At 48.3% G+C, this 11,082-nt stretch overlaps 1 long non-coding RNA gene across 1 annotated transcript; it reads left to right on the forward strand.

Moving 5' to 3' along the window:
* Nucleotides 1–261: 261 nt before the first annotated feature.
* LOC102500621 (uncharacterized) lies at nt 262–4,015 on the forward strand. Its single transcript, XR_335746.1, has 3 exons — nt 262–321; nt 2,461–2,602; nt 3,945–4,015. It is a non-coding gene; the product is annotated as an uncharacterized LOC102500621 (long non-coding RNA).
* Nucleotides 4,016–11,082: the final 7,067 nt, after the last annotated feature.

An 11,082-nucleotide genomic window follows, 5' to 3' on the forward strand; every position in this document is an offset into this window, starting at 1 on the left:
ACTGGAACACAGAAGCCAGGAGCCTCCAGAGAGGTCCATCCCAGGCTGTTGAGGGGTTCTGAAGGCCCAGAGTACACTGGGGGAGTGTGGCTATGGCCACAATGAAGGTGCCTGAAGGACCGAGAGGACAGGTCCTAGCTGGGCCCAGGCCCTGGGTTGAGCACGGGCCTGTGAAATCTTTTGATGACTTAAGACAAGTCATGATCAGTTCAGGGTTTGCTCTTCTTCCCTGGAAAACAGACTTAACAACGAGAGCTCCTTGGGAGAGGAGACCAGTGAGGCCTGGATCAAAGGAGGGGCCTGTGGACCACCTGGACTTTTGTGAGTGGCTTCGAGGTCCTTGGCTGACAAGGTTCTGGATGACTGCGACCAGACAGGACACCAGAAACTGCAGGGCGAGTACGGTTAGAGCAGCTGATTTTTATGATCAAAAAATTAAGAAACAGGGAACCAGCAGTTAGTGTAATGGCTATGTTGCTGGACTCCCACGTAGTCGACCATGGTTCACGTCCCGGACCCGGTGGCTTAAAACTCACGCCAGGCGCGTGTGCGTGCGTGCCCAAGATCCCGAGAGGAGAATGGAGGAGAAGGGATTGCGGTGTCACCATCCCCCCTGGGGGGTGATTTCTCGCTTTCTGTCTCTATGTCTCTCTCTGTCTGTCTGGCAAGCGCATGCACCCTATAGCGAAAAAAACCTCTCAAAAAAAAAAAAAAATTAAGAAACAGATCCAAACTGAGCTTCATGTGAGTGAAGCCCCGGGGGATGTTTTCCCTTCTGTCCTTTGTCACTCACTTTATCAACACAGAAGTCACTAGGGCTGGTTGGATCTGTAAGCCTGGACTCCCTGACTGAGGAGCCTGGGCAAGCCCAGGCCAGCCGTGGGTGACTCAGGGCTTTCCAGGAAGATCTTGTTGAGAAGCCCGGGTACTAAGCAGGCAAGGAACAATGTTAATAAAAAAAGAAAGTTCTTTTCACTTGAAAAGGCACAGGAGAAAAAAAAAAAAAAAACCAATAAAGCTGAGCCTAGCTCTTAAAAAAAAGGTGGATAAAACCGACAAAAAATAAAGAAGTAGTTTATCGTGGTTCTAAAAGAAAGGCGAGAGTTTTTCTTTTTTCTTTTTAAAGGCAGAATTAATTAATCCACCACCAGCTTGAGCTCTGAATGGAATGTTAGCTCTGACTCTAGGGGGGTGGTTAAGTCCTCTGGACCCTGGGTAAGCTTTCATTAAAGCAACAGCGTTTAACATTGTGAATTTAAATTCATCCATCGGACAGAAGAGGACACCAGAAATGGAGAAGAAAGCTATATAAATGAGGGGTGGTGAGAAGTAACTCTTAAGGGCAGAAATGCAATTCTTTAAAGCCTCTCTGAGAGACAAGATGATAAAACATTAAGACAACCACAGTGGTATCCGTGACCCTGGTCCCTTCTCCTCCTTCTGCCTCCCCCGGCTGCTAAATGCCTGGAAGTCTCCACCCTCAGGCTCCTAAGTGAGCAGACCCAATGGAGCCCATCCCCTCTCTTTCTCGAACCAGTGGGCTGCCCCTACCCCATCTCCAGGGGCCGTCCCTTGAGTGACAAGGTCCTGAGGTCCTGGAACCATTGGAGGCTCTTGGTTTCCTCTCGGTCCCTACTGCGAGATAGTGATCCTGTCCATCGAGGTCAATGTCCTGCCCTCGGGGATGAGTTCTGCCTTCAGCCCCCAGACTGGGGCCCACAGCTCGCCTGGGCTTTGACGTGAGTTCCCGGCTGCTGTGCCCACCTCTGGTTGGGATGCACAGGAGAACCCAGAGCCTGTGGCAGGGTGGACGCTTGCTGTTGTCTCCAGTGGCTCATCAGTTTTCCTGTACTCCTATTCGCCCAGGCATGTCCTCTTGGCCCTCTTTCTCTGCTGCTGAGAGTCTAACAGACCTTTCATCTGGCCCATTCAACTAGGGGCCCTATGGAAGGTCCGGATGGAAGACAACAAACACTTTGCAGGCATGGTGGAGACCAGACTGGGTGCACAGAAAAGTCGAGAGCTCAAATTTAGGTAGGCTTAGGACTGGCTAAACTCATGCATTGATTCATCCATCGAGTAAGAAAATGATCAAGGGCTTTTCCTAGGTGCTCGGGTTACGACAATAAAGACACAATACTTGTTTTTATAAACGTTGTGATTAGGGAAGATAGACAATAAAAAAGATTAAGTGAAAACTATAAATGCTATGTAGAGAAATAAGGTAAAAAGGAGGTCAGGAAGGGCCAGCAGGTGGTATAGTGGTTAAGGTCCTAGACTCCCATGTGGTTGATTGCAGGTTGCATCCCGGACCCGGTGGCTTAAACTCACACCAGGCACGTGTGTGTGTGTGCCCAAGATCCCAAGAGGAGAATGGAGGAGAAGGGACTGTGGTGTGGCCATCCCCCCTGGGGGGTGATTTCTCACTTTCTGTCTGTCTCTCTCTCTCTGTCTCCCCAGCAAGCACATGTGCTCTATAGCAAAAGTCACACACACACAAAAAAAAAGGAGTGTGGAAACGTGGAACAACTTCTCTGATGAAGGAGTGAGCCAAGCCACATGGATTTGTGGATGGCAGCGTGGCTGGTGCAAAGGTCCTGAGGTGAGAGCATGCCTGATGTGTGCTAGGAGGCCAGTGGGCCGGAACACAGAAAAGTAGGGGGAGATTACAGGGGGAGGCGATTCAGAGATGCGGGTGGACGTGGGCCTTTGAAATGGGGAGGGAGGGAATGAGAGTGTCTTTTTTTTTTGAGAGGTTTTTGCTATAGGGAGCATGCGCTCGTCAGAAAGACAGAGAGAAAGAAAGATAGAAAGCGAGAAATCGCCCCCCAGGGGGGATGGCCATGCCACAATCCCTTCTACTCCATTCTCCTCTTGCGATCTTGGGCACGCACGCACATGCACCCAGCATGAGTTTAAGCCACCGGTCTGGGACTTGAACTGCAGTCAACTACATGGGAGTCCAGTGACATAGCCATTAAGCTAACTGCTGGTCCCAGAATGGGAGTGTCTTAACCTGCTTGGGCTGCCGTGGTCTGGGAGGCTGAAACAGCAGGTGCTACGTTGCCACGGTTCTGAAGCCTGGGGATTCCGAGGTAAGGTGCCAGCCTGGTGGGGTACTGGTGAGGGCTCTCTTCCTGGCTTGCCGATGACCACATTCTCAAGTGACAGAGAGAGGAAACTCTGGCATTACTCTCTCTTCTTATAAGGGCACCCATCCCATCATGAGGGCCCCACCCTCGCGGTGTCATCTAAGCCATCACCTCCCAAAGGCCTTGTCTCCTGAGACCGTCTCGGCAGGGAGTAGGGCTGCACCATAGGGAGTTGGGGGGCACAAACCTTCAGTCCATAACAGCAAGCTTCTGCAGGTTTTAAACCCTAAAAAAACCCACTCCAAAGAATCGTGCCCTCCAGTAAATGAACAATTACCTGCTTCCATTTTTTCTGAATTCCATCCTGGACGCTTTCTACAGAAACTCTTAGGGTTTCAAAACGAGTCTTACTTAAGAAAACGTGGGGCTCCTTTGGGTGCTGCCTTGGCAGTTCTTGCAAATCTTTGTTCCCGCCACGCAGCAGAGACAGGTGGTTTTGGCTCATTAAATTTAATGACGTCAGCTCCAAAGCCGTCCTCTGGTCCTCCTTGGGGGAGTTTTCCGAAGTCAGCAGGGGTTCATATGAAACGCTGTTTGGGTGCCCCTTTGACGATAGATTAGACCAAAAGGCTACAGCTTCAGACAGCGTTAATCGTAACCTAGGCCTGGATTGATTAGGCTGCCTGGCATCTAAGATCACAGATAAGCACATTTTCCACTCTGGTCTTGGCTGTATTAAGCCTCAAAGGGAAACTTTCCTAAAGGTTCAGAAAGAAATGTTCCAAACTGTAAACCACGTACGCCTTTCTTTGCAGTCTGCTCTTTTTTCCCACCTTCTTCTTCTTTTTTTAGATACAAGAAGGAAACTTTCTTCAATGCCCCACTGACTCATCTGAAAGCTTGATCAATAAACTGAATTAGCCTCACTGTTTAAAAGGAAGACGAGTTATCTGTTCAGAATAAGACGTTGTGCCGGGACGATTCGGTATAAATGTGCCGAGCATCGGGAATAATACGGTGACCCGCCTCTGCAGGGAGGTGACAGCCAGATGGAGGGGAGCCACCTCTGCTTCTCAGCATGTCCACACTCTGCTCCCCGCCACTTGCTGCAGAGGTCGGATAGTGATGACCACTGCCTTGTAGACCTGGCGCTAGCATTGCTGTAGGATTTGGGGCCAGCCTCCGGTGCACACGCCCGAGTGGGTCTCACCAGATCTGACTGTGCTCTGGTTCATCTACCTGTGACCAGCGTCTGCTCAAGCCCAGAGTCTACTGCAGAAGAGTCCCAGTCAGGGCGGGGGAGGGGTGCGCTAGCCTGGGGTTGACGTTCATTCATTGAACCAGTGTATTTACTGTGTGTGTGTGAGAGAGAGAGAGAGAGAGAGACAGAGAGACAGAGAGAAAGAGAGAGTGTTCCTAGGCACTGGAGCTACAGAAGAGAATTAAACACGCACAGTTCCTGGCATGCATCATGGAACCTCACTCCAGTAGAGATGCAGCTGCAATCCTGGAGTCTCAGGGCTGCCATGGACCAAAGAGGACCTCCCCTTCCTGCCAGTGGCCGAGCTGGTCTAGGCCAGGGTCTAGGCCCAGAAAACAGTAATGGGTCAGCCATGTTGGCCGAGGGCAGCACTCCTCAGACGTCTCCAAAGGGACTTTGCTCCCCTAGGTTCTCTGGCCAGGAATGAATACTTTGCAGAATCAGTCCCTCCCAGAACACTAGGCCTCCAACCTGCAGCGCTGTTCACTTGTGGGATTCAGGATAAAACCACCCAAATTGCTACGTAGTTGGGAGAATCAAAGTCTGAGGTGGAGGGATGATCTGTCCCCAGATGAGGGAGGTTGGGGACGGTAGTTGAACTGGATGAAAGAAGAAGCCTGGAGACACAGGCTTGGATGATGAAAAGCCTCCTTGAGGATCTGCTTCCGCTGCTCTGAGGTGCGCTCGGCACTCTCGCACACAGCCTGGCTCCCTCGGCGCTCCCAAAGCCCACGTGCATTCAACCAAGTTTAGAATGCAGGAAAACGGAAACCAGGCTTTTTATCTGTGACATGGATCGTATTATTGCCCTGATGATGACTACCCCAAAGCTTTTTGAAAGGCTGGAAGCGATGAGGCTCAAAACCCAACAACCGTTTCAAACCCATTAACTGGACTTCATTTTAGCCACGTGGCTTCCTTCTGCTTCGTGCTGGTTTCGTGGGCACATTTACGGCAGACGTCTCTGCAGTTATGAATACGTGTGAAAAAATAATGGGGCTTGAAGGTCAGAGTCACATGTCAGCCTCGGAACTGCACCATCAGAGAGGGTAAGGGACCGTGTTCTGCGGGGAGCGGTGGGGTGGTGAGAAATGCATGCCTAGAATGACGGGTATGATGGGAGCCCAGGGGGTTTACGGTCACTCCAGAGTTTCAGCTACAGCATAGATTGGGGGAGAAAGCCTGTAGTGATGACAATCTAAGTTCAGAAAACCACCAGTGACTATGGCAGTTCCAGCCACGCCCCTGCTGCTTCCCCTTGGCCATCTACGGGCAGGGCTTGCGCAGGGACGTGGTTGGAGACATGCAGTGTTTGTGAGAGAGGAGGGATTCCCTTTTCTAAGGTTTATCTTATTCACAAAAGAGCACACGCTTGCTCATGTGCATGCACACACACGTAGATATATATAAAGAGAGAGAGGAGCACTCTCCCCAGGGTCTCATCACGTGGTGGTCCTCCTTCCCCAGCCTTCCAGCTTCTCAGGATCTTGGGCACCTGTCTGTGCTTGTACCAGGCTGTTTTCAAGCTGCCCTAGAGATCCGAACATGCAACCGGCCACATGCCTTCCAATGCTGCAGTCCAGTCTGCTACCAACTGTGCAGGTGAGGGCTGGACTGAAGAACGATTCCTTTACCTTAATCAGATCCTTTGTAAAGCCTGGGCTAGCCACACGATCCCCTTTTCTTTTGTTTTTTAGAGGTTTTTGCCATAAGGTGCATGCATTCACTGGAGAGGGAGAGAGAGAGAGAGAGGGAGAGAGAGAGAGAGAGAGAGAGAGAGAGGGAAAGCAAGAAATCCCCCCTCCCCCAGGGAACAACGCTACTCCACAGTCCCTTCTCCTCCATTCCCCTCCCAGGATCTTGGGCACACACACACATGTGCCCGGTATGATTTTCAAGTCACCAGGTCTGGGATTCGAACCATGGTCAGCCATGTGCAAGTCCAGCGATGAAACCACTATGTGATCTGCTGGCTCCCATAATCCCCCTTCATTAAGTTGTTTGCAAACTGCCGAGCCCCCAGACGGCAGGGCACGCGACACTGGAGGGGATGCTTGGAAGAGGCAGGAGAGCAGGCAGAGAGATAGACAGTGGGCGGCAGGACGTTCTCTGTGGCGTCTGATCTCCCAGGAGTACAGGAGATAGACCCTGGCCAAAGCAGCTGGTCCTGGAGGTGGAGGTGCCTGAGGGCAGATGAGTTCGAGGTTACAGATTTGCAAGAGGCAGGGCCAGCAGAGCAGTGCCAGGCCACAAGCTGGTTCACTGGGAAACACTATTGCATCTGGCAAGAACCGTGCAGCGAAGATATGTGTTGTCTACTAACAGCCACCCTCCCTTCTTCCTTACTAAGGCAACTTCAGTTCTGTTGGAGGAAGCGAAACACCTAGCTAAGGTCTACACTGCCTGCTTGCCGCTCAGGTCGTTTAAGTAACAGGCCTGGTCAGTGCCTGGGACACTTCTGGGATGCTTTTGCTTCACAATTGTAAGCAATATCCTTTCCTTCTGTAGCTCTTTTACTGTATTGTATTTCTTGTAACTTGGATGAGATAGCTGGAACTCTGGCAGCCTTTTGTGAGAATGTGGCTAAGAGCCTTACCCTAAGGTTAGCAGAGCAACGAACTACAAAGAGCTTAAGTCACCGACAACATTGGGGCCTCTGTAATAGCCGACTTCTAATGCCCTCTGGCTCACTTACGACACTATCATCTGGGTTTTCTGCTGCCTCTAACAGCATCTTATTCCTAATGGTACATCCCACCACGGCCTGAATTGCTGGGGCCTCTGTCTACAGAGCCCACAGACAGTGAGCCAAGAGCAGTTAGCGACTAACACAGAGGAGGGCCACAGCATCCTCGTGGTAGCCACAGAGGGAGAAATTCCTCCCTTCCTGTCCCTTGTGCTACTCTGACACCAAGGGGAAAGGGGGAGGCTGCCAGCCAGACACCCCGCCCCTGCCCTCCAAGTCTCTCGAGACTCAAGGCCAGTCTTGGGACAGTGTATGGAACAAGCTTCTAAACCACTCTTAAAGGCTGCGAGTGGTTTCATTGAATGTTGACCTCACAGAACGAGTTGGGAAATAGTCCTTCCTCTTTTTTTTTTTTTGGAGAGGTTTTCGCTATAGGGCACGTGCGCTCGCCAGACAGAGCGATACAGAGACAGACAGCGAGAAATCACCCCCCAGGGGAGATGGTCACGCCGCAATCCCCTCTCCTCCATTCTCCTCTCGAGATCTTGGGCATGCATGCACACGCGCCCGGCGTGAGTTTTAAGCCACCGAGTCCGGGATGCGAACCGTGGTCGACTACGTGGGAGTCCAGCGACATAGCCATTCCGTTAACTGCTGGTTCCCACAATCCTTCCTCTTGAAGAATTTATATGTCATTGCTTCTTTAACTGTTTGGAAGAAATGACTAGTGAAGATGATTGGGCCTGGAGTTTTCTTTGTGTGAAAATTTTAAACCACGAGTTCCGATTTCCATAGTTGAGGCAGGATAGTTGTTGAGTTATTTATTTCTTCTCGAGTGACCTTTGGGAGTCTTTGTCTTTCAAGCGTTGTGTTCATTTCATCCACTTTGTTGAATTAATTGGCGTAACATTGTTAAAAAAACAAAACGGCTGTGAGTGACTGTATTGAGATCCAGAAAGAAAGGTCAAGGTTGGAAATTTGAAGGAAATTTTGTTATGGGGAAAGGGTTTGACTCAGCAGAATTGGAGACAGTCTGGAAACATTAAACTCCTTTCAACTCTGTACCCTCATAGAACAAAAATATCCCAATCAACTATTTACAAACTAAACCTGCTTCGTGTCAATCATCTCACACCCACGTACTGATGTGGAAAAATCGGATCCTAGTGGGCTACCCAGTAAGTCTGTTCAAGGCAGGTTGGCCGGTGTGGCCCACAGGTCAAATCCTGCCAGCTGCCTATGTTTTTATGACCAGAACATTTCCAGACTAGATCTAAGGAGGGAAAGACTTTTAAGAAATAAAAGGGATTGGGGATAGCAGGTGGCATGGTGGTTAAGGTGCTAGACTCCCACATGGATGACTGTGGTTCGAGTCCTGGACCTGGCAGCTTGCTTTTTCACTTTCCTTCTCTTTCTATCTCTTTCTGGTGATAGCAAATTAAATAATAATAATAATAATAATAACAATATTAATAAATAAAATGAAATAATTATTTAAAAAATAAAAGGAAGAGAATAAGAACTTATGTTCATATTTGCAAAAGAAAAAAATAAAAACCTGATGCCTATGCAGGGTGGCCCACAGGTGGGTGGGAAGGGGGCAGATCAGGAGTTCTCAGAACTTCCTATATGGAGTCTGGACTCTTGAATCTGGGGGCTATATTACCTCCTGAATATCTTAAGTTCAGGACGTCGGCGTTGCAGAGTATTCAGTTTTCTTATTGAAAAAACATGTGGGTCAGCAGAACACTGAGCGGGAGTTCGCAGTAGTCTCCCCTTCACGATTTCGAATAATGAAATCACAGTGTTTGCTGAATTTATAGGCAAGGAGCTCTCCACCCCAGCCCCTTGTTTCATGAGGTTTATGTGAGCCGTGAGTCGATGGCAAAACACCAGGAACCATATAAGAGCCTTAGCTGTCTGAGAAAAAGAAACAGTTGACGATGCTACTTGGAAGAAATAATAATATATTACTACATAAAACGCATCATTATGTGTATATTCACATATGTATTAAGTAGGGGCCGGCAGGTGGTGTGGTGGTGAAAGGCTCTGGAGTCCCACGTGGTCGACCGTGGTTCAAGTCCTGGACCTGGCAGTGTGCTTTCTCACTTCCCCTTTCTCTCTCTCTGTCTCTCTCTGGTCAAATTAAAACATAATGATAACAAATGGAATTAAATAAATAAATAAATAATTCTTTAAAAAATAGTATATATTGAGTCATTAGAAAAGTCATGATGTATTTTTCTATTTTTGTATGCAAAAATGTGTCATGACTTTTTCAGTGACTCAGTATTATTATATCAATAAATTACATTAGCATTTATAAATATGCTAAGATATTAAATTTATATGTGTGATATCATATATAAAATACACATGAATTAAATATTACTTTACATAAATATGATATTTATATACTATAACTATATTCTATACATAACTATATATTACATTGTATAAATGTTTTACTATGTATTATATTAATCAAACATATTATTATAATATTTTATTACACATCTTAATAATATACTATATATTGCTGTATATAATATTAGCTTATCTTTCAAACTTCTTGCAACCAAATTTTCTGTACTTAAGAAAACTTTTCTTTAACTTAGAGAACTCTTCCTGCAGAAATCTGATCCTAGTGAGGTACTCAGCACGTTTGTTCAAGGCAGGGTTGGCCTGCTGCGGCCCGTGGGCCAAATCCTGCCAGCTCCCTACTTTTTAATGACCAGAAGGGTTTTTACACTCTTGAATATTTGCATTTTAAAAGGTTGTTTAAACACCCGCATACTGTCTTTGCCATGGCCTCTTGGCCTCAAAGTCTAAAGTATGGACTATCTGGCTCTCGTAGGCAAACTTTTGCTGAACCCAACATTAAGAGCTTTTGAGACTCACTTTCCAGTCTGCTCTAGAATGTGTAGCCAAAGTGGAGGCCACCCTCTGGCCAAACACATCCCAGCTGAAACATCAAAGCCATTTAGTGATGGGGCAAGGCTAGGCCTGCCATGGAGCTGGCACGTGGTGGGGCAGCCTTGGGCATCTCACACACATGCACACAACACACACACACGAGCAAGTGTGCACACACACAACACCTCTCTGGAAATGGGAGAAGAGTGTTCTGGTTGGGTTTTTCTATTGCGCTAATTCCCCATTTGGTATCCAAAGTCCCAAAGCAACAAGATCTAGTCGGGTCTCATTCCAGCTGCCAGACACAGAGAAGGCCTGGCATGCATAGCTCAGTGTGTCGCTGGCCTGTGGATGTGGCTCTTAAATACAGAATAGGTGACACATGCCAGCCTGTTGCAACGCGGCTCTATGGCTTGAAAGAGACCTCTGTATTGTGTGTGCATCTAAGTAGCTGGAACTGGGACTTGTCACATCTTTTTTAGCCATGACATGGTAGCAGCATGGCCCCATCAATCGTCATGTCATTCTCATGAAAATGGCTTCCAGTGGTCAGCTTGTCGTAGTTAATTAGTCCTCCGACATACGAATAGTCAGAAGCAAAGCGACTTTGAGGTTTCAGACAACTCCAGCACCGAGCTTCCAGAGCTATCTGATCTTCCCTGACTTTTAATTAGAGCCTTTTCATCCGAGAGGGAGAATGTTCCTTGTGGTTGGAGGTGCAGCTAGCCGGCTTCTGCTTTCCATTCTTGTCGGTGAAGGCAGTTCACAGCAACCACAGGTAAGTCGGTGAATCTTTGAGGGCTCAAATATGTGAGATCTAGGAGTTCTAGAACAGAATGGGGTTAGCCAGTTGCTATTCAAATGCAGATGTTGTTGAGGTCTTTCTTAGTGAGATGAAGGAGGTGAAGTAGTTACGTACTGCAGTGCAACCTCAAAACTTGGTAGTTGGGGGAACCAGCAGTTAGTGTAATGGCTATGTCGCTGGACTCCCACGTAGTCGACCGCGGGTCGCGTCTCAGACCCGGTGGCTTAAACTCACGCCGGGCGCGTGTGCATGCGTGCCCAAGATCCCGAGAGGAGAATGGAGGAGAAGGGATTGCGGCGTGACCATCCCTTCTGGGGGT

The sequence above is a fragment of the Tupaia chinensis genome, unplaced genomic scaffold, assembly GCF_000334495.1.
Source record: "Tupaia chinensis unplaced genomic scaffold, TupChi_1.0 Scaffold000521_1, whole genome shotgun sequence".
Lineage (NCBI taxonomy): Eukaryota > Metazoa > Chordata > Mammalia > Scandentia > Tupaiidae > Tupaia > Tupaia belangeri.